Below are 24,040 nucleotides of genomic sequence, written 5' to 3'. Positions count from 1 at the left end.
AGTATGGATTACATGGATGGATAGCATAGTGTACACATTCAAAATATATGTCTATACATCAGGAGGCAGGCTCAGACGGTGTTAGGCCCAGTATGGATTGCACGTGATTGCACAAAGGTGAGAAAGGGTACCGTATCCCCGGATAACATGTATGGATAGCATAGTGTACACATTCAAAATATATGTCTATACATCAGGAGGCAGGCTCAGACGGTGTTAGACCCAGTATGGATTGCATGTGATTGCACAAAGGTGAGAAAGGGTACCGTATCCCCGGATAACATGTATGGATAGCATAGTGTACACATTCAAAATATATGTCTATACATCAGGAGGCAGGCTCAGACGGTGTCAGGCACAGTATGGATTTGACGGCCCAGACTACACAGCGGGGGAGCAGGGAGAGGTAAAGATTGCAAATGCTGGGGCCCTGCCCAAGCAAGGGGGCCCACTCGTGGGCGTCGGTACTGACACTGGGCCCCTCATAGTACGGCGGTGTGTCTGACGGCGGGTGTGCACCACCACCATCAGAGACACTTGATTGCACTATGAGGGACCCTGTGCCAGTGCCCGCGCCCAAGAGTCGGCCTACTCACCTGTCCAGGGCAACGGCACTCGCACGGTGTCGTGCGCTAGGTGGTGACCCCGGCCATGGGGTGGGGAGGCAGCACAGTTAGGGAGTTTTAGAAAGTGGCATATGTTGATGTTGGACATTCAGCTGATGCAAAAGGCGAAATAGGTCAAGTCCCAGGAAGAGGTGGACCAAAGCAAGCCATTTTTCTGTCACCCTATGTGTTATCAGGGGAAGGTGGGACAAAATCCTTGGAAACCCATGCATGGTTCATTTTAATGAAGGTTAGATCATCCACATTTTGGGTTGACAGACGGGTCCTTTTTTCTGTCAGGATTGATCCAGCTGCACTGAAGACTCTTTCCGATAGCACACTTGCAGCTGGGCAAGCGAGCTCCTGTAAGGCATATTGTGCCAATTCAGGCCAGGTGTCCAGTTTAGCGGCCCAATAGTCAAAGGGGAATAACCTGTGTGGGAGAACATCGATAAGGGAGGAAAAGTAGTTTGTAACCATAGTTGACAACTGCTGTCTCCTGTCACTTTCCATCTATGCAGTATTACCAGTTGTGTGAGCGGTACTTGAAAAATCAGTCCACAACATTGTCATGAAACCCCTGTCTCCAACGCCACTTCTGCTGTGTGCACCATGAACACCTCTGCCAAGCTGCCCCCGTCCAGTACGGCTCGTGTGAGAACCATCACCGCTGCTGTGTGCTGGGAATGCCTCAAGCAACCGATTTACCAGAGTTGCTTGTTTATTAGCCAATATTAGGTCAAGGTTCTCCTGTGGCATGATGTTTTGTAATTTGCCTTTATAGCGTGGATCCAGGATGCTGGCCAACCAGTAGTCTTCATCGTTCATCATTTTGGCAATGCGGGGGTCCCTTTTTAGGATCTGCAAGGCAGAATCTGACATGTGGGCCAATGTTCCCGTGTCAATGATGCACTGCGAGTGCTGGTTGGAGGAGCACTTTCTGGCAAATCCACATCCCTCCAGTCACGCGCAAACCCTGTACCAGACCTTGCCACACCAACATTTTCACTTGCCCCACGAGATGCATCCTCCTCCCCTAAGTAATCATCCCCATCATCATCCTCCTCCTCCTCCTCTTCTTCCTCCACCTCATCCAGGAGAGGTCCCTGAGCAGACAATGGCTGAATGTCATCAAGGATTCCCTCCTCGGCAACATTGGCTGCAGACGCCTGCTCCTTAAGGTGCGTCAAAGTTTGCATGAGCAGACGCATAAGTGGGATGCTCATGCTTAGGATGGCGTCGTCTGCGCTTACCAGCCGTGTGCATTCCTCAAAACACTGAAGGACTTTACAGAGGTCTTTCAGCTTCGACCACTGCACACCTGTCAACTCCATGTCTGCTGTCAAAGTGCCTGGCCGTGTATCATCCCACAAATGCATTATGGCCTGCCTCTGCTCGCACAGCCGCTCCACCATGTGCAGGGTGGAGTTCTACCTTGTTGCAATGTCGATAATGAGGCGGTGGTTGGGAAGGTGGAGCAATCGCTGCAGCTTCTGCATACGAATGTAGTGTACAGGCGACCGGCGGATGTGCGCGCACAGTCTTCGCACCTTCTGGAGCAGGGCTGTTAACTCCGGATAATTTTTGAGGAAGCACTGCACCACCAGGTTCAAGGTGTGAGCCAAGCAAGGTATGTGGCTGAGTTTTGAAAGGGCTATGGCTGCCACAAAATTATGGCCGTTATCACTAACTACCTTGCCTGCCTCAAGATGTACACTGCCCAGCCATGACTCAGTTTGTCGCTGAAAGTACTCGGCCAGCACCTCAGCGGTGTGTCTGTCGCCCAAACACATCATCTGCAACACAGCCTGCTGACGCTTTCCACTAGCTGCTCGATAGGGGGACACCTCGTGTGCAACAGTGGCAGCTGCAGATGGAGTGCTCGTACGAATGCGCTCTGTGGACGAGCTTTCGCTTCTGGAGGAGGAGGAGGAGGAGGGTGGAACGCCTACAGCCAACTGTTTCCTATACCGTGGGCTAGGCAGCACTGTCCCACCACCGCTGTCCCCTGTGGACCCTGCATCCACCACATTAACCCAGTGCGCAGTGATGGACACGTAACGGCCCTGGCCATGCCGACTGGACCATGCATCAGTTGTGAGGTGCACCTTTCCACTCACTGACTTCTTGAGTGCATGGACAATGCAGTCTTTCACATGATGGTGGAGGGCTGGGATGGCTTTGCGAGAGAAGAAGTGGCGACTGGGTATGTCATAGCGTGGTACTGCATAGGCCATGAGTTCGCTGAAAGCTGCGCTTTCCACCAACCGATAGGGCATCATCTCAAACGAGATTAGTTTGGCAATGTGGGCGTTCAAACCCAGTGTACGCGGATGAGAGACTGAGTACTTTCTTGACCTACTCATAGTGTCTGGGAGGGTGAGCTGGATTTGAGAGCTGCATATGGTGGAAGTAGCGGTGGACAGGGCGGACTGAGAGAGGGTTGATGATGGTGATGGAGTTGGTGTTCTTTCTTATGGCCTAGATTCAGTATTTCGTTGATATAACAGTGGGATTCCCTGACTGCTGTGGCCTTGCAACGACTCCTCAACATTTGCTGCTGTGCTGACCGGTGGGCTTACAGTGGGGGAAACAATGTAGCGTTGCTGACTACCTTCTTTGTGATCAGTTGCACATGTGGTACTTGAGGTTTGGTGTTGTGTCCACGCTTGCAAGTGCATGGTGGTTAAATGTCTAAGCATGCAACTGGTATTCAAATTTTTCAGATTTTTCCCTCAGCTAAAGGTCTTTGTGCACTTCTTACAGATAACCTTGGCCTGATCATGAGGATTTTGTTCAAAAAAGTGCCACACTGCACTCTTCCTACTTTGGCAGACATTTTGCGGCCTAGCACGCTGTGATATTTTGACCCTCTGGACAAGCTGTCCAGCAACTCTTTTGATTTTTGGAACCTGTCTTTGGAGTGCTCCGTGCCTTCCAGATAACAGCTGTTGCGATGTCGATGTCTGCTGTGGATGCTCCTCATCTGAGCTATTGGAAGCAGCACCCTCTTCCCCCAATGGATGCCAATCTGGGTCAACAACTGGGTCATCCATCACCTCCTCTTCAATGTCATGTGCACCTTCCTCTGTGTCACCGTGTATGGTGGTATAGTGTGCGGGAAGGGGCACCTGAGTCTCATCAGGGTCAGAATCTGGCTCTGTACACTGCGAGGACAATGTAGTGCTCTGAGTGAATGTACCAGCAGAATCATCTATCAGTGGCTGTGCATCAGTGCACTCCATGTCAGATTCATCTTGGCCTGGGTAATTCACCATTTCACTTGATAATCCAGGCATGGTATGTGAAAACAGCTCCATGGAGTAATCAGTAGTATGGCCTGCGTCATCCTTCAATCTTGGTTGGGGTGAAGGACACAAGGAAAGGTGTGGTTCATGAACATGAGCCTCCAATGACGACTCAGTGCTTTTACTTTTTACAACTTCAGAAGAGGAGGCGATAGAGCTGGAGGCTGAGTCAGCAATGTAAGCCAAAACTTTTTCCTGCAGCTCTGGCTTTAAAAGCGGTTTGCCAACTCCTAGAAAAGTAAGCCTTCGAGGCCTTGTGGAGCCAGACGATGACGCAGGCTCAACACCTCCTGCATTCGGTCCTATTTTGCTTTTGCCACTACCATCAGATCCACCACCAACACCATCATTACCAGCTGCCAACCCCCGCCCAATTCCACGGCCTCTTCCACCAGCCTTCCTCATTTTTGGTAGAAATGTAGACAAAATCCAACAAACTATATAGTAATGTAAAACAAGGTACAAGGTGTCTACAGGACAGGGGAGATTTTGAATTTCTGCACACACTTGTGGACACTGGACACTTATGGATTGTGTGAGGCCCACTGAATATCAGAGCGCTATGTCACAGGCTCGACGGCACAGGTGTGAAAAAAGTGACTACAGGATCACGGAGATTTTGAATTTCTGCACACACTAGTGGACACTGGACACTTTTGGATTGTGTGAGGCCCACTGAATATCACAGCGCTATGTCACAGGCAGAAATTTGCTAGTGTATCACAAACTACAAGGTGTGTATACAGTGGCCGTGATAACAGCCGTTACACGGTACTGAGAGGAGCGTGCACGTACACGGCTGTCCGGTGTACGTAAAATTGTCAAGCTCCGTGTTTTTTAAGTATACGGACTGACACACGCTGTCTCTCTATAGTTTTCAATGTGATCAAACAGGAAATATATTTAAATGTTTGAAAGCTAGACAAAACTAGAAGGTGCAGGTCTGTAAGAACGGAACATGTCCTCGACTTATTCTCACAGAGTGACACACAGATAGCTTCACTGTGGCTGTGATAACAGCCGTTACACGGTACTGTGTGAGGAGTGTGCACCGCTGTATGGTGTGAAAAAATGCACGCTCAGTACCTCAGCAGGACAAAAAAAAAAAATTGGGATTGCTTTTAAAAAAGCAGTTTGCAGAGCAGTGGGTAAACAGCAATGCAGCCGTCAGGAAGCCTTAGAGGGCAGCCTAACAACCAACACCGCTGATCCACCAAAATATAGCCTCCCCTTGCCCTGCACACACAGTGACTGGTGTGTTGTACAGGCAAAATCGCTAGCAGCAGCAGCAGTTTTTTTTTTCTTCTTCCCTGCCTAATGCTCTCTCTACAGAATAAGCAGCAGCAACCTCTCCCTATGCTAAGATCGGCAGAAGTAAGATGGCGGTCGGCGTGCACGCCCTTTTATACCCCCTGTGACGCCCACCAAAGCAAGCCAATCACTTGCATGCCCTTCTGAAAGATGGTGGTGACCCGTGCCTATGTCATCACGTTGCCCACAGTGTCCGTGGATCCTGATTGGCTGAAAAAGAGAGCCAAACAAACTTTTGAAACGCGACTTTGGCGCGTAAGTCGCCGACGTCGTGGCCGACCTCATCCTAGGGTCGGGTTTCGTCTCATGAAACCCGACTTTGCCAAAAGTCGGCAACTTTTGAAATTTTTCGACCCGTTTCGCTCAACTCTAGTCTGTATTACTTACTGTCCGACAGGATTTTCGTGAGTGAACCTATAACGGAAGAAGCTTTGCTTATATGCATGTGGAAGGTGACGTTATCTTGGTGGTTGCATAAAATGACAATATTTGCTCACCCGCTTGTGCCAAGTATTATCACACATGTAGTAATATCTATAAAACAGGTAAATGTTGTATATTCTTTAAAAGCATTGTTATGTAGGATCCGACAAGCCTTTTGCTTCATGCTTAATATTTGCCTTACACTTTTGCTCGGGATTACAATTAGTGATAATATTCAGAACATATTGGGTTTGCAGGTCAATAAAATTATCATATCTTATTACAAATGATATCTCAATCCAACAGGAGCTCAAAATAAAATGTATCTAGAGGGATAAATAGACCTCATTGTGCTCTATGTAAAAGAACAAAAACTCTTTTATGATAATTCAAATAATATCATAGTAATCTAAGAAATGAAACTATCAAAAGAACAAAAAATTGAGGGCAAATATCATCATATTTGTATTCGAAGGCTGGTTTGGTTTGACTACAAAAAGTTTGGAGAGGGTGAGCTATCAAGGCTAGAGTTGAGCGATACCGTCCGATACTTCAAAGTATCGTATCGGATGGTATCGGCCGACCTTTAAAAAAAGTATCGGTATCGCCGATTCCGATACCGGAAGTCCCATTCAAGTCTATGGGACTTCCGGTATCGGAATAAGAAAAACCCTTTCCTGCCCTTGTACAGCCTCTCTGGGGTCTGTACGGGCCTTTCGGGGGGCTGTGCCGGCCTGCCAGGGGGTCTGTGCAGGCTCCGGTGGTCTGTGCCGGCCTGCCGGTGGTCTGTGCAGGCTCCGGGGGGCTGTGCCGGCCTGCCGGGGGGCTGTGCCGGCCTGCCGGGGGGCTGTGCAGGCTCCGGGGGGCTGTGCCGGCCTGCCGGGGGGCTGTGCCGGCCTGCCGGGGGGCTGTGCCGGCCTGCCGGTGGTCTGTGCAGGCTCCGGGGGTCTGTGCAGGCATCGTCCGATGGGACTACAAGTCCCATCGGGCGATGCCTGCTACCATGACAGTGATTGACACATTAGCCAATGATGGGACAGTAGTAGTCCCATCATCCGGCTAATGTGTTAAATGTAAAAAAAAAAAAAAAAAAAAAAAAATTACATGCTACATACATACAACATGCATACTACATACATGCTACATTCATACTACATACTACATACATGCTACATTCATACTACATAAATACTACATGCAACATACATACTACATATATACTACATGCATGCTACATACATACTGCATGCTACATACATACCACATATATACTACATACATACTACATGCATGCTACATGCATGCTACATGCTACATACATAACACATATATACTACATGCATGCTACATACATACTACATGCTACATACTACATATATACTACATGCATGCTACATACTACATGCTACATACATACTACATATATACTACATGCATGCTACATACATACTGCATGCTACATGCATGCTACATACATACTACATACATACTACATGCTACATACATACTACATATATACTACATACATACTACATACATACTACATGCATGCTACATGCATGCTACATACATACCACATACATAACACATATATACTACATGCATGCTACATACATACTACATGCTACATACATACCATATACATACTACATGCATGCTACATACATACTACATGCATGCTACATACATACTACATGCTACATACATACTACATGCTACATACATACTACATAAATACTACATGCATGCTACATACATACTACATGCTACATACATACTACATATATACTACATGCATGCTACATACATACTACATGCTACATACATACTACATATATACTACATGCATGCTACATACATACTACATGCTACATGCATGCTACATACATTCTACATACATACTACATGCTACATACATACCACATATATACTACATACATACAATACATTCATACAATACATACATAGACATACAGTACATATAACATAGAGTAACATACTTACCAATACTTGTCACATTGTTCCCCGAAGCCATTGTCTTTTCCGGAATAAATATTAACATAACAAACCACAAAAATACTCACCCACGATCCGAAGCAGTCCACGAGTGTGTCCCACGACGATCTTGGGTAGAGAACTGCAGCATCAGATGATGCTGCCGTTCTCTACGGGCTGCAGGAATCCAATGACGGAAGGTAGGTATCCTTCCGCACTGTATTCCTCCGCCACTTAAAAAAAAAAAAGTCCCTAGTCTCACTTTATGCCATTGCTGTGTGGGAAATTCCCACACAGCAATGGCATAAAGTGAGACTAGGGACTTTTTTTTTTTAAGTGGCGGAGGAATACAGTGCGGAAGGATACCTACCTTCCGTCATTGGATTCCTGCAGCCCGTAGAGAACGGCAGCATCATCTGATGCTGCAGTTCTCTACCCAAGATCGTCGTGGGACACACTCGTGGACTGCTTCGGATCGTGGGTGAGTATTTTTGTGGTTTGTTATGTTAATATTTATTCCGGAAAAGACAATGGCTTCGGGGAACAATGTGACAAGTATTGGTAAGTATGTTACTCTATGTTATATGTACTGTATGTCTATGTATGTATTGTATGAATGTATTGTATGTATGTAGTATATATGTGGTATGTATGTAGCATGTAGTATGTATGTAGTATGTATGTAGCATGCATGTAGCATGTAGTATGTATGTAGCATGCATGTAGTATATATGTAGTATGTATGTAGCATGCATGTAGTATATATGTAGCATGCATGTAGTATATATGTAGTATGTATGTAGCATGTAGTATGTATGTAGTATGTATGTGGTATGTATGTAGCATGCATGTAGTATGTATGTAGTATGTATGTAGTATGTATGTAGTATGTATGTGGTATGTATGTAGCATGTAGTATGTATGTAGCATGCATGTAGTATATATGTAGTATGTAGTATGTATGTGGTATGTATGTAGCATGTAGTATGTATGTAGCATGCATGTAGCATGCATGTAGTATGTATGTAGCATGCATGTAGCATGTATGTAGCATGCATGTAGTATGTATGTAGTATGTATGTAGTATGTATGTAGCATGCAGTATGTATGTAGCATGTATGTAGTATGTATGTAGTATATATGTAGTATGTATGTAGCATGTAGTATGTATGTAGCATGCATGTAGTATATATGTAGTATGTATGTAGCATGCATGTAGTATGTATGTAGTATGTATGTAGTATGTATGTAGCATGCAGTATGTATGTAGCATGTATGTAGTATGTATGTAGTATATATGTAGTATGTATGTAGCATGCATGTAGTATGTATGTAGCATGTAGTATGTATGTAGCATGCATGTAGTATGTATGTAGCATGTATGTAGTATGTATGTAGTATTTTTTTTTTTTTTTTTTTTTTTTAACATTTAACACATTAGCCGGATGATGGGACTACTACTGTCCCATCATTGGCTAATGTGTCAATCACTGTCATGGTAGCAGGCATCGCCCGATGGGACTTGTAGTCCCATCGGACGATGCTTGCACAGACCCCCGGACATCAGCACAGCCCCCCGGCAGGCCGGCACAGCCCCCCGGCAGGCCGGTACAGACCCCCACAGGGTGCACAAACCACCGGCAGGCCGGCACAGCCCCCCGGCAGGCCGGTACAGACCCCGGGCAGTCCACACAGCCCCCCGGCAGGCCGGCACAGCCCCCCGGCAGGCCGGCAGAGACCCCCGGAAGGCCCGAAATGACGGCGCATCATGATGCGCACACACCGCGCATCATGATGACGTCAGGCCGTCAATCAACTGAACTTCCGATTCCGATGCCGAATTCCGATATTGAAAAAATATCGGAAGTCGGTATCGGAATTCCGATACAGCAAGTATCGGCCGATACCCGATACTTGCGGTATCGGAATGCTCAACACTAATCAAGGCACAACTTGAGAAACAAAGCTATCCAAGACATGATGGCTCCTGTTCTTGCTGCCAATACCAACACTGGAACTGGAAAAAGGCAGCGGGCAAAACACACAATCAGGGTTGCCAACTTTATTTTTTCCTTTTTTCTGGACACTTCTTAAAAAATCTTGAGCAGACTGCTTTATTTGTGGATACATTTGATGATCATAATAAATCATTAACATAAGTGATATACTGTATGTCTACAGACCAATAAATACTAATAGGCCTGGACTGGCCCACAGGAGAACAAGAGAATCCTCCGGTAGTCTCCTCTGCAGGAATGAGCTACCACCCTCTAATATGAGCAGCACTTGGCACAATATACTTGAATCACTATGAACAGACAAAGGCGACATCTTATTCATGCATCAATCTGCTCAGTTCATTCATTTTATATATATATATATATATATATATATATATATATATATATTTGTGATTGAGGATAATGTCACATTTGGATGTAGCTGAAAAGTAAGGCCTTGGAGTTGGTTACTGGTGGGCCCCTGGCACCCTAGACAGACACTTAGACTATATAAAGACATGAGCTGCCGTCACTGTAAACGGGCGATAACTACAGTCATAAAAATCTGTGTAAGTTCATCCAGCTGTAGAAAAATCAAGGACATGTTAATTTTTTTTATGGTCGGGGAAAAAAATGGTCCTATTGTTATGGGCTGTCCTGGAATCTCTGGACGGTTGGCAACCCGGCACGCAATGCCTATCAATCTAGAAGGGAACATTGTTATAGAGGATGCAGAGGTAGCAATAGTCATCTGAGAACTCACAAAGGTCCTCTGTCAGAAAAAAAAGACTATTCTATTAAAAATGACACATGATCCGATCGGGGCCAGTGTGGATTGGGAAAAACAGGAGACAGCAGCCAGTAAGTATTAGCGATGAGGAAGCACTAAAATGCTCGGGTGCTCGTTGCTAGTGTCGAGCAAATTGGAATGCTCGTTTGCTCGACCTCAGCAATGAGCCCAATGTAAGTCTATGGGAAAACCGAGAATTTTTGCCGTGACCCGAGGGGGTCATTTTAGTGTCTAAAAAGGTCTGACTCCCAGCTCACAGCTGTGAACAATGTCAGAGTGTTATGCCGCTTTTACAGGCGCACACTGAAATATACAAAAACAAAGCCAAAATGGGTTTTTCTGGGAAATACGTTAAGGAACATCCTTTCCAGGGTAATGATTTGCATGTAAAGCAAAATAAATAAAAAAAATGTACGTCCACCACTTGGGCTATGTTCACATGTAGCGTTTTTTATGCATTTTTCAACAGTAGCATTGCTTTCAACCAATTCAAATGCATTCACTGGGAAATATCATTTTAACATTTAACAACCTTAGCTGGCCATAAGGTGTGTGACACATCATCAGACACATCCTGTTTCATTTATGAACGAGGGACTCTGAAAGTCACAAATCTTATTTTTGTAGTGCATCAGGCGTCATTAATATTCTTAAAGGGGCATCAGCTGGCTATGCTTTGTTGTTCCCATTATTAAACAGTGGGTCTCCTATACTGTTATTGCCTATGCAGTGACTGTCTGGGCTGACAAATTAGGACGGACCCCAATACCTCTTTGATGAGAACAACAGGAAGGCCTCATGAAAAAATATTCCTATTATAAGAAAATGGGTCTCCCATAGTGTTTGTTTATGTATTTAATGCAAGGCCTGCCTTGCGCCAAAGTTACATGCACTCCAATAAGACTTTTAACAGACGTTCTGGATGGCCACATAAAACCAAAGTTGCCATTTTTTTATTTGGTACTGCCATACTGTTAGCCTATGCATTGAATGTAATGGCTGCCTTGCCCCAAAGTTACAAGCACCCCAATAATACTTGTAACAGATGTTCTGGATGGCCACATGAAACCAAAGTTGCCATTTTCTTCATTTGGTACTGCCAAACTATTAGACTATGCATTGAATGCAAGGCCTGCCCTGCCCCAAACTTACACGCACCCCAATAACACTTGTAACAGACGTCCTGGATGGCCACATGAAACCAAAGTTCCCATTATTATGATTTTTTTACTCCCATAAAGTTTGCCAATGAAGTGAATGCAAGGCCTGCCCTCCTCTAAAGTTGCATGCACCCCAATAACACTTGGAACAGATGTCCTGGATGTCCACATGAAACCAAAGTTCTCATTATTTTTCATTTGGTACTGCCATACTGTTAGCCTATGCATTTAATGCAAGACCTGCCTTGCACCAAAGTTACACACACCCCAGTAACTCTTTGACCCAACGTACTGGATGGCCACATGAAACCAAAGTTCTCTTTATTATGATTTTTGTACTCCCATAAAGTTTGCCTATGAAATGAATGCAAGGTTTGCTGTTATGATTACGTCACCGAGGAGGATAGCCGGCAGAAGAAGCTAGGCAACCAGAAAACTAGAAAGGTTGGTAACTAAGCAGATTGCAAACCCATAAAACTAACAACACAACTAGAATTAGGCGTGGGACGTACCTACGATGCCCTAGACGCCTCGGCACAGCCAAAGAGTGAACTAAGCCTAAAGCAAGAAAGGGGAAAGCTAAACTGCCCCGGAGTAGAACTCCAAAGGAATATATAGCCCCCAAACATATATTGCCGGTGAGACAAGATGAGGCACAAACACAGGCAGAAAATAGAGTAAGCAAATGATGAGGCCCAAACTGTCTAGATAGAACAGGACAGGAAAGATACTGTCTGCAATCATGCAAAAAACCCTAAGAAAAATCCAACACGTCTGATATGCAAAAATACTGAGGCCACATGACCTCTCTCCCACTAGATCAGCATTCTGGTGTGAACTGGAAGCAAAACAAAAGATACTGATATAACAGGGGACTCGCAATACTGAACAGACTGACATAAGCTGTGACATATGGAATTGGGTCCAGCACTGGTCCCAGCAGGGAACAATGCTGAACCCACACAGCAAAGCAGAGAAAGGAAAAAAACTTGATCAAATGCAAAAAGATTCCAGCAAATAACTTATCTGAATGATGCAGGACCAAGCAGGGGGCAAGCGGACTTCAAAATGCAGGGAATGCCATAATGTTAGCCTATGCACTCATTGCAAGGCCTGCCCTGCAACAAAGTTACACACACCCCATTAACACTTGTAACGCACGCACCTCAATAACGCTTTGAATTGACGTACTAGATGGCCACATGAAACCAAAGTTCTCATTATTATGATTTTTGTACTCCCATAAAGTTTGCCTATGAAATGAATGCAAGGTCTGCCCTGCCCCAAAGTTGCACGCACCCCAATATAATTTGGAACAGACATTCTGGATGGCCGCATGAAAACAAAGTGGCCATTTTTTTCATTTCGTACTGCCATACTGTTAGCGTATGCATTGAATACAAGGCCTGCCTTGCCCCAAAGTTACACGCACCCCAAAAACACTTGTAACAGATGCTCTGGATGGCCACATGAAACCAAAGTTGCCATTATTTTCATTTTGTACTGCCATAATATTAGGCTATGCATTGATTGCAAGGCTTCCCTGCAACAAAGTTACGCACACCCCATTAACACTTGTAACAGACGTCCTGGATGGCCGCATGAAACCAAAGTTCACATTATTATGAATTTTGTACTCTCATAAAGTTTGCCCATGAAGTGAATGCAAGGTCTGCCCTCCTCTAAAGTTACACACACCCCAATAACATGGAGGAGGGCCTCATAAACAAAAATTCCCATTAAAAAGGAGCAGGTCACCTATACTTGTAATGCCCATACACTTTAGTATGGTCTGACAAACGTTTCCCCCTGGGGGTACACATCTACATAGTGTGTAAACTTTTTTGTTTACAGGCATCATAAACACCCTTGAAAACAATAATGTGGTTTCCCACACAATTGCTGTTGGGAAGGTGCAGGTTTTTAGCATAAATATGGCGGACAAGTCATTGGATGAAGTGATCAGGAAAAGGGGCATGGTGATGGCAGGAATGGGAATGTACAGGGTTAATAACAGGGGGGCTATAGGAGGTATGAGATCCAGGATCAAGCCTACAATGATTAGTCGTTTACCCACCACCAATTACCAGAATGCGTTTGATGCCTGTAAGAAGATAGATGTAACATCCACATCTAAAGAAGCTTGGCATAAAATATCACAGTGAGAAATAAGTTGCCAAAGATGCCGCATGTGTCTGTATAATGGGTAAAGCGCAAGATGCTCGTGAGATGCTTAATTCTAGAAAGCTGCAGATCAGTGTTGGAGGAAAACCAAACAAACTGATGGATGCTCATGAAAAACTAAGGTTTAAGAGGAGTGCACTGGCCGTAACTATCAACACACCCGTGGCACAAGGTTCTCCATCTTCACCCATACATATTACCAAGAATATCCATATTTCACAGCCGAAAACTATTTGTTCTGGTGTAACGAACACTGCTAAAGGAATGCCAATAAAAATTGTTAACCAAGACCCCCGGAAACAACAGATTTCCTCTTTACAAGATATGGATGATGATGGTATTGATGATGACTTGAAACTTTCCCACATCTCCACCAAGAAGATGAAGATCACAGGTGCCAACAATGTGCAAAAAAGTCTGTGAATGTCTGGAAATTTATTTTCTCTTGGTCAAACTTTATGTTTTACTAAAGTGGTACAGAATGATGCATATACAGCTCACATGTCTATGCAGCATGAGATTTCGACAACTTTATTGCACATAAAGGCTCTGACCAACATGGCACAGACACTTGTCACAAAGGAGGCCTGTTCATCAGTGGGACCAACTCCAAAGAAGTCTGTATTTAGCCCTTTAGAAGGCAAAAAAAATGACCATTAATAACTTGCATCCAAGAGTCACAGAGGAAGATATCGTGGAGCGGTGCCTTGAAGTGCACCTGCTTGTTGAATTCTGGAGTTGCAGAGGTTGTGTTTGTAAGAAAGTTAGGTGCAGTTGATACCTACAAAAAATACAACAAATACCTAGATGGACAACTAATGAAATGCAATCTTCCTTTGAATGGTAGTATGATAACATCAGACCAGCCCATACTTCTAAGATTAAGTGACACCCCATCAAATAAGGAAGGTGAATCTAGATTAAATACAACTTCCTCCTCCAGTGTTGCTTAAAATCCTCCAGCTGACATTGATCCTGATACTATCTTAAAAGCACTCTTTAAATCCTCAGGGACATCAGCAGTCATCAAACCACCTGCATTTAAGATTAAGCTTTGATGACATCAACACAACTTGGAGAAGATGATGATGGTTGTAGTAGTTGGTGTGTTTGAGTCCCAGTCATGAAGCAGCCTTAAGAATTTGAAACAGAAGTCATTTTACTGAAAGTAATGGGGCAAATTATTATTTACAAACAGCAGTAAACTGATGTATGGGATTACACTCACGTTTGTGTATCAGCAGACAGGCAGATGTTAGTAACCTCTGGTTTTAATTAAGTCTGAATATCTTATCTTCAGCACTGTGCTCTGTTTCTTCCCTGAGGTAATTCTTCCTCCTAGAGGTGCAATGGTAGTCTTCCTCATATGAAGACTTTTAACTCCCTTTTCATGCCAGTACACATTTTAAGCAAAGCCGGAAGGGAGCAAATAGGTAATTCCTTCACCTACAAAATGGCCTCGTCTTATCAAAATGTCTGACCACCAAAGGCCACTTCAAATTTTAAAACTCACTCCCAGGACTTGGCTCATCCCCCTTCTATGTTATGCTAGAGCTGCTGTCATTGGCTGAGTGCCCTGAGGCATTTTTCAAGAAACTTCTACATATTAACCCCTTTACCCCCGGCTTGTGTTTTGCATGTTTTTGCATATTTCCCATAAGGGATGGGAGCATTGCTCTAGAATCACTGCGTTGAGAAACATGTGATGGTGTCTCCGCAGTGTTGGATGTTGATCTCCATGAGTTCATTCATCCTCATTTTACACAGTCTTTTACTAGGCATTGCTCCTGCTAGCCAGTTTCCTACTCCACACTGATGAGGTGTGGAGATTCCTGAATACCTTGAGTGTTGTCTCCTGGCCTTCTGGCATCGCCACTTCAGTGGCTTAAGCCGGTCGCTGCTTTTGGGAGATAGCCAGGAGGTTTTGGGGAGGAAATCCTTGGAGTTGTGGATGATGGGAGTCCGACTTCAATTCTCTGGGACCGGTGATAGCCGGGTCAAAAATGGATTCAGGATTGACATCGCTGAAGAAAAGAAGTTGCATTTTTCCCTGGGATATTTGGTCAACATGGTGTTTTATGACATCCTGAAGATTCGGAAGTCCGATATAATATGCCTGCAGGAGTTTAGGAGAGAAGGCAGTTATGTACTGGTGCTATCTTCTATGGCGGCTTGCCAGAATTTGTTTACTGCCCTGAAAAATGGAGTGGCAAATCCTTTGCTGGAAGGTCTTACCTTTACTGTGCTGTACTCTAAGGGAGATATCCCACTTGTATTTTTCATGCACAACCCTTTTGTTTCCCTGGAGGACATTGCTTTATTTTTGAAAAGACATTGCATTTATGTTCAGTACTCCCACAGGGTCCTGAATGGAGAAGGGCTCTGGACTGGGAAGTACAAATTTTTTGTGAGATTTGGGATGGATCCCCAAGGCCCGGGAGGCATCCATTACCCCCTCTTAATTTTTCAATTGGGAAAAATATTGTTTTTTTGTTCTTTCCAGATGCCCCGATGTATTGCAGGAGGTGTAAAAATTTCAGGCATACCCAGGATAGTTGCAAGGAGATGCCAACTTGCAGGAATTGCAATGCTTCTGGCCATATGGCAAAAGACAGCACAAATCCTGTTATGTGTAATGCTTGTGGTGAGGAGGGCCATAAGTATCGGGACTGTAAGGCCAGGATCAGTCCTAGGTATTACGCTGAGGTCTCAGGTGGGGCAGCTGCACCCCCTGCTGCTGTTGTTGACATTCCACAGGTTTCAGACCTGGAACTTATTGAGGAACCTGAAATCATGGATGCACATGAGGAGGTCCTGCCCCAAACGGAGTCTCCCAGCCCAGAGGTGGCAGTTTTGGAAGCTACTGATGTTGAATGTGAGCTCCCTCTTCTGTCTGATGTCTGTGGGGAGGGGGAGTTGGAGAGTACTCTTGGCAATACCCCCAGTGTATCTTGGTTTGCTACTGAGGAGGAGTTGGCCAGTTGTGGAGATCAAGGTGACTTCACTCTTGCGAGGTCCTCTGAGGATGAGGAGCCTGGAAATTCCTGTAAGAAGCCCAGAACGGATTGGGCAGACCCCGGTGAAGTTGGTTTAAGTCCGGTGAGTGAGCGTAGTTACCCTCAGAATGTCTTCTCTCCTGACACCAATGCTTTTTAGGCATTCCCGCAGACGTAAACAGATTCAAGGAGTTGCAGTTCCAGATGGAAGACGAAAACGGCTGAAGAGGAAGTGGCGTGTTTGTCGTCATGTAAATAACACAGTCATGTTATGGTTCCCCAAGCTGGTTGGGGCATTGTGTCCCTGAATGTCAGGCAAATTAGATCCAAATTCAGGAGGGCAATCGTTCTAGATTATATTAAACAGATGAATGCTCACATCTTTTGTCTTCAGGAATGTGGGATTGTGGACGCTCCAAGCGATAAGGACTGGCCTTACGGACAGCATGTATGGTCTGGCTCATGTGTTAATAGGAATGATGGTGTAGGGATATTAATGGGTAACAGGGAGATTAGTTTAGATAGCTACACGGTGGTAGAGGTGGGTAGATGTATAATTGCACATGTTAGCTATAGGGGGTGGCGGGCTAGAATTATTAATGTGTACTGTCCATCAGGACACAACAGGAAAAAGGAGCGTCTGGCTCTTTTGGAAAAATTAAGTTTGTTTCTTCCGGGCAAAATGCCTACAGTTTTAGTTGGAGACTTTAATTGCACCACAGAAGGGAATTGTGACATAACTGGTAAAAAGTTATCCAATCTTATTTCTGATTTTTCCCTTCTAGATGCTGCTGCTCTGAAATTTGGCATCCCACCACCGCCAACGTACCATCCTGATAGGGGTGGTATTGCATCCAGGATAGATAAAATGTTGTTTTCCAAAAATATGTTGTGTATGAATTTTGAACAAAATGCTGTACCTTTTTCTGATCATGAGTGTTTGAGAGGTGTGTTTAGTGCGACTGATGACCGTGTGTATGGGGGTGGGGTTTGGAAGCTGAAAGTAAGATTGTTAGAAGATGAGGATGTGATGAATGAATTAAAAATAAAGCGTGAAGAGTGGAGAGTATGTAAGAGGGATTTTGCATGTGTACTGGAATGGTGGGACTGGGTTAAGGTGTGTTGCAAAAAATTCTTCAAAAAGTGGGGCTATAAAAAAGCTGCTATTTATCGGAGTAGATTTAATGATTTTAACAGGCGCTTAGACTGGTTAAGGAAGTGTGGAGAAAGTGGCATGGATGTGTCTGATCTGCTGGCTGAGACAAAGAGTGAATTAAAGAGTGTTATGGATGAAAAAGGGAAAGAAATCATCTATCGCACCAAAATAGAACATCTTGAGAAAGATGAAAAGTGCACAAGGTTCTTTTTTAAGAAAATGAATGGGAGAAAGGCTGATATGGATAAAATCCTGGATAGGAATGGTTTGTGTGTGTGTCAGGTGACAATGTGATAAAGGAGGTGAATAGGTTCTATAGCAAGTTATATGATAAAAAATGGATTGATTCTGGTCTTGTTTCAGAAGTGCTGAATGGGTTAGAGAACAAGTTGGATAGTGGAGAATGTGATATTTTGAATGAGGACGTAATTATGGAAGAAGTAGAAAATGTGATGAAGAGTGCTAAAAAGAATAAGACTCCAGGTAAAGAAGGATTGCGGTAGAATTCTATGTGAAGGCGTGGGATTTTCTGGGTGCTGATTTGACTGAGATATGTAAGTATATGTGGGAGAGTGGTAAGTTGTGTGAATCAATGAAAGAGGGGGTGGTTGTGCTTGTGCATAAGAAAGGTGAGAGAAAGTGTTTAGAGAATTGGAGACCTATAACATTGCTGAACGCAGATTACAAAATCTATAGCAAATTGTTGGCGAATCGCATGCGTGAGGTGATTGGTAGTATTGTGGATGAGGATCAAGCGTGTGCTGTGCCTGGAAGAAGTATGAGTGATAACTTATTGTTATTAAGGGATTTGATTGGAGACTGCATGGGAAGGAAACGGAAGTGTATGGTTCTGTCAATTGATTTTGAGAAAGCGTTTGATAGGGTCTCGCATGTATTTTTGTTTAAAGTTCTGGATAGAATGGGATTTCCTCAAAAATTTGTGAATGGGATAATGTCTTTGTATGATTGTGTGTCAAGTGAGTTTCTTGTTAATGGGTGATTGAGTGAGAAAGTGAATATTAAGTCTGGTGTAAGGCAGGGGTGTCCCATGTCCCCTGTTTTGTTTGTATGTGTGATTGAACCTCTGTTGTGCTTGGTGAGACGTGATAAAATGATGCGAGGTTTGTTGGTACCTGGGAGTGGTGGGAAGCATGTGAAAGTTCTTGGATATATGGATGATGTTGTGGCTGTGAGTGAAAGTGTTGCATCTATGAGTAGGGTTAAGTTGCTTCTGGAGTTTTTCTGTGGTGCATCTGGCTTTAGAGTGAATTGGAATAAATGTAGTTTTAAATGTTTTGGGGATGACAGGGTTAAAATGGAGGGGGTAAAGTGTGAGGATGGTGCTATCAAAGTGATGGGAGTATCATTTAATAAGGACTTGGAAGGTAAGGAGAGCTGGGAGGAGTGTGGATTGCGCATAGAACGTAAGTTAAATTTTTGGCGACTGAGAGACTTGACCTTGAGTGGTAAGATTTTGGTCATAAAAGCGGTGATTCTTCCGATTTTGCTTTTTATTGCAACAGTTTTTCCACCATCATGTAGGAAAATAAAAAGAGTGGAAAACTTAGTTTTCACTTTTTTCTGGAGCAGTAAAATAGAGAAACTTAAGAGAGAGAGTCTTTTCAAGGCGTGTCACCATGGTGGCATGGCCTTTCCAAACATTGAGATTTTTCTGGGGCTTCAGTATATCAAAACTGTTGTTATTTTGCTGAATAAAGGGAATAAGGGAGCGTATATGGCAAGTTATTCTGCTGGTTGGATGTTATATGGCTTATGTTGGAGAAAGAGGGATGCTAGAGTGCCTGTTGGTTTCAAGTGTCCAGTCTGGTATGAGGTGATTGAGAAGTTTGTGAGGAAGCATGATTTACTGAGTGTACCGATGAATGATTTTAGAATGGCTAAGAATGTGATGAAAATAATACGTAAGAATGATGTGGAATGTAATATTGTGGGGTTGAGAGGGAATGAAGTTTCGGTTGCATGGAAAAGTTTGGAAATGCATGGGATGTCTAATAGACAAAGGGATATTGTATGGATGTCCTTGCACAATATTTTGCCTGTGCGACAGGTTCAGAAGAGACGAGGTCTGAGCAGAACTGATGTGTGCGCAAGGGAAGGATGTGGTGGATGTGAAACTGTGTGGCATACTATGTGGGACTGTGATTACGCGTGCAGTGTGTGGAAGTGTGTAGGTGGGTTGTGTAAGGAGTTAGCAGGTGTGAGTTTTATTGACTGGCATGTTGCGATGTTTGGAATTGGTGCATGTGGTCGTGTGAAAAATAGAATCCTATGGTTAATTATGACTTGTGTGATGCAGAGTTTGTGGGATGTGAGGAATTTAGGAATTTTCAAAGAGAAGCATGTATCTGTGAATAAGTGTGTCGGGCTGATCCTTTTTAGATTATACTTGATTTATAAATTAGACAGCGAAGGCGGTGGTGGTTCTGATGCAGAGGGTGTCTGGAAATTTAAAAAATGGCAGCACCTGATCAAATATCAGTGAATTTTAGTGATGTTTATTGATGTTCAGGATGTCTTTTGTGAATACCCTTGGTTTGTTAAACTAAAATAAATATGAACCATGATGATGAGAGTAGAAACAACGATGTTTAAGTTGAAGAGCTTATATTGAGTTGTTTATAACTAACCTGAATGGTTTTAAAAAAAAAAAAAAAGAATGTCTTGAGTGTTGTCTCTTGGCCTTCCGGCATCGCCACTTCGGTGGCTTAAGCCGGTCGCTACTTTTGGGAGATAGCCAGGAGGTTTCGGGGAGGAGACCCTTGGAGTTGTGGACGATGGGAGTCCGACTTCAATTCTCTGGGACCGGTGATAGCAGGGTTAAAAATGGATTCAGGATTGACAACGCTGAAGATAAGAAGTTGCATTTTTCCCTGGGATATTTGGTCAAGATGGTGTTTTATGACAACCTGAAGATTCGGAAGTCTGATATAATATGCCTGCAGGAGTTTAGGAGAGAAGGCAGTTATGTACTGGTGCTATCTTCTATGGCGGCTTGCCAGAATTTGTTTACTGCCCTGAAAAATGGAGTGGCAAATCCTTTGCTGGAAGGTCTTACCTTTACTGTGCTGTACTCTAAGGGAGATATCCCACTTGCAGTTTTCATGCACAACCCTTTTGTTTCCCTGAAGGACATTGCTTTATTTTTGAAAAGATATTGCATTTATGTTCAGTACTCCCACAGGCTCCTGAATGGAGAAGCGCTCTGGACTTGGGAAGTACAAATTTTTTGTGAGATTTGGGATGGATCCCCAAGGCCCGGGAGGCATCCATTACCCCCCTCAATTGGGAAAAATACTGTTTTTTTGTTCTTTCCAGATGCCCCGATGTATTGCAGGAGGTGTAAAAATTTCGGGCATACCCAGGATAGTTGCAAGGAGATGCCAACTTGCAGGAATTGCAATGCTTCTGGCCATATGGCAAAAGACTGCACAAATCCTGTTATGTGTAATGCTTGTGGTGAGGAGGGCCATAAGTATCGGGACTGTAAGGCCAGGATCAGTCCTAGGTCTTACGCTGAGGTCTCAGGTGGGGCAGCTGCACCCCCTGCTGCTGTTGTTGACATTCCACAGGTTTCAGACCTGGAACTTATTGAGGAACCTGAAATCATGGATGCACATGAGGAGGTCCTGCCCCAAACGGAGTCTCCCAGCCCAGAAGTGGCAGTTTTGGAGGCTACTGATGTTGAATGTGAGCTCCCTCTTCAGTCTGATGTCTGTGGGGAGGGGGAGTTGGAAAGTACTCTTGGCAATACCCCCAGTGTATCTTGGTTTGCTACTGAGGAGGAGTTGGCCAGTTGTGGAGATCAAGGTGACTTCACTCTTGCGAGGTCCTCTGAGGATGAGGAGCCTGGAAATTCCTGTAAGAAGCCCAGAACAGATTGGGCAGACCCCGGTGAAGTTGGTTTAAGTCCGGTGAGTGAGCGTAGTTACCCTCAGAATGTCTTCTCTCCTGACACCAATGCTTTTTTAGGCATTCCCGCAGACGTAAACAGATTCAAGGAGTTGCAGTTCCAGATGGAAGACGAAAACGGCTGAAGAGAAAGTGGCGTGTTTGTCGTCTTGTAAATAACACAGTCATGTTATGGTTCCCCAAGCTGGTTGGGGCATTGTGTCCCTGAATGTCAGGCAAATTAGATCCAAATTCAGGAGGGCAATCGTTCTAGATTATAGTAAACAGATGAATGCTCACATCTTTTGTCTTCAGGAATGTGGGATTGTGGACGCTCCCAGCGATAAGGACTGGCCTTACGGACAGCATGTATGGTCTGGCTCATGTGTTAATAGGAATGATGGTGTAGGGATATTAATGGGTAACAGGGAGATTAGTTTAGATAGCTACACGGTGGTAGAGGTGGGTAGATGTATAATTGCACATGTTAGCTATAGGGGGTGGCGGGCTAGAATTATTAATGTGTACTGTCCATCAGGACACGACAGGAAAAAGGAGCGTCTGGCTCTTTTGGAAAAATTAAGTTTGTTTCTTCCGGGCAAAATGCCTACAGTTTTAGTTGGAGACTTTCATTGCACCACAGAAGGGAATTGTGACATAACTGGTAAAAAGTTATCCAATCTTATTTCTGATTTTTCCCTTCTAGATGCTGCTGCTCTGAAATTTGGCATCCCACCACCGCCAACGTACCATCCTGATAGGGGTGGTATTGCATCCAGGATAGATAAAATGTTGTTTTCAAAAAATATGTTGTGTATGAATTTTGAACAAAATGCTGTACCTTTTTCTGATCATGAGTGTTTGAGAGGTGTGTTTAGTGCGACTGATGACCGTGTGTATGGGGGTGGGGTTTGGAAGCTGAAAGTAAGATTGTTAGAAGATGAGGATGTGATGAATGAATTAAAAATAAAGCGTGAAGAGTGGAGAGTATGTAAGAGGGATTTTGCATGTGTACTGGAATGGTGGGACTGGGTTAAGGTGTGTTGCAAAAAATTCTTCAAAAAGTGGGGCTATAAAAAAGCTGCTATTTATCGGAGTAGATTTAATGATTTTAACAGGCGCTTAGACTGGTTAAGGAAGTGTGGAGAAAGTGGCATGGATGTGTCTGATCTGCTGGCTGAGACAAAGAGTGAATTAAAGAGTGTTATGGATGAAAAAGGGAAAGAAATCATCTATCGCACCAAAATAGAACATCTTGAGAAAGATGAAAAGTGCACAAGGTTCTTTTTTAAGAAAATGAATGGGAGAAAGGCTGATATGGATAAAATCCTGGATAGGAATGGTTTGTGTGTGTGTCAGGTGACAATGTGATAAAGGAGGTGAATAGGTTCTATAGCAAGTTATATGATAAAAAATGGATTGATTCTGGTCTTGTTTCAGAAGTGCTGAATGGGTTAGAGAACAAGTTGGATAGTGGAGAATGTGATATTTTGAATGAGGACGTAATTATGGAAGAAGTAGAAAATGTGATGAAGAGTGCTAAAAAGAATAAGACTCCAGGTAAAGAAGGATTGCGGTAGAATTCTATGTGAAGGCGTGGGATTTTCTGGGTGCTGATTTGACTGAGATATGTAAGTATATGTGGGAGAGTGGTGAGTTGTGTGAATCAATGAAAGAGGGGGTGGTTGTGCTTGTGCATAAGAAAGGTGAGAGAAAGTGTTTAGAGAATTGGAGACCTATAACATTGCTGAACGCAGATTACAAAATCTATAGCAAATTGTTGGCGAATCGCATGCGTGAGGTGATTGGTAGTATTGTGGATGAGGATCAAGCGTGTGCTGTGCCTGGAAGAAGTATGAGTGATAACTTATTGTTATTAAGGGATTTGATTGGAGACTGCATGGGAAGGAAACGGAAGTGTGTGGTTCTGTCAATTGATTTTGAGAAAGCGTTTGATAGGGTCTCGCATGTATTTTTGTTTAAAGTTCTGGATAGAATGGGATTTCCTCAAAAATTTGTGAATGGGATAATGTCTTTGTATGATTGTGTGTCAAGTGAGTTTCTTGTTAATGGGTGATTGAGTGAGAAAGTGAATATTAAGTCTGGTGTAAGGCAGGGGTGTCCCATGTCCCCTGTTTTGTTTGTATGTGTGATTGAACCTCTGTTGTGCTTGGTGAGACGTGATAAAATGATGCGAGGTTTG

General features: G+C 43.8%; 1 protein-coding gene across 2 annotated transcripts in view; it reads right to left on the bottom strand.

Annotated features, from left to right (window-relative positions):
• Window positions 1-24,040, bottom strand: part of LOC141060811 (lysozyme C-1-like) — a 112,802-nt gene that overhangs the window by 37,150 nt on the left and 51,612 nt on the right. The window contains exon 2 of one of the 2 annotated variants that reach the window (XM_073557188.1): window positions 5,612-5,638. The exons of the other annotated variant lie outside the window; for it this stretch is intronic. The gene's annotated coding sequence lies outside the window, so the exon portion shown is untranslated. The remainder of the gene's footprint in view (window positions 1-5,611; window positions 5,639-24,040) is intronic. 2 annotated transcript variants of the gene reach the window in all.

The sequence above is a fragment of the Dendrobates tinctorius genome, unplaced genomic scaffold (assembly GCF_039654945.1).
Source record: "Dendrobates tinctorius isolate UK_male_01 unplaced genomic scaffold, ASM3965494v1 ptg000245l, whole genome shotgun sequence".
NCBI lineage: Eukaryota > Metazoa > Chordata > Amphibia > Anura > Dendrobatidae > Dendrobates > Dendrobates tinctorius.
This window is presented reverse-complemented; position numbering and strand designations above follow the sequence as displayed.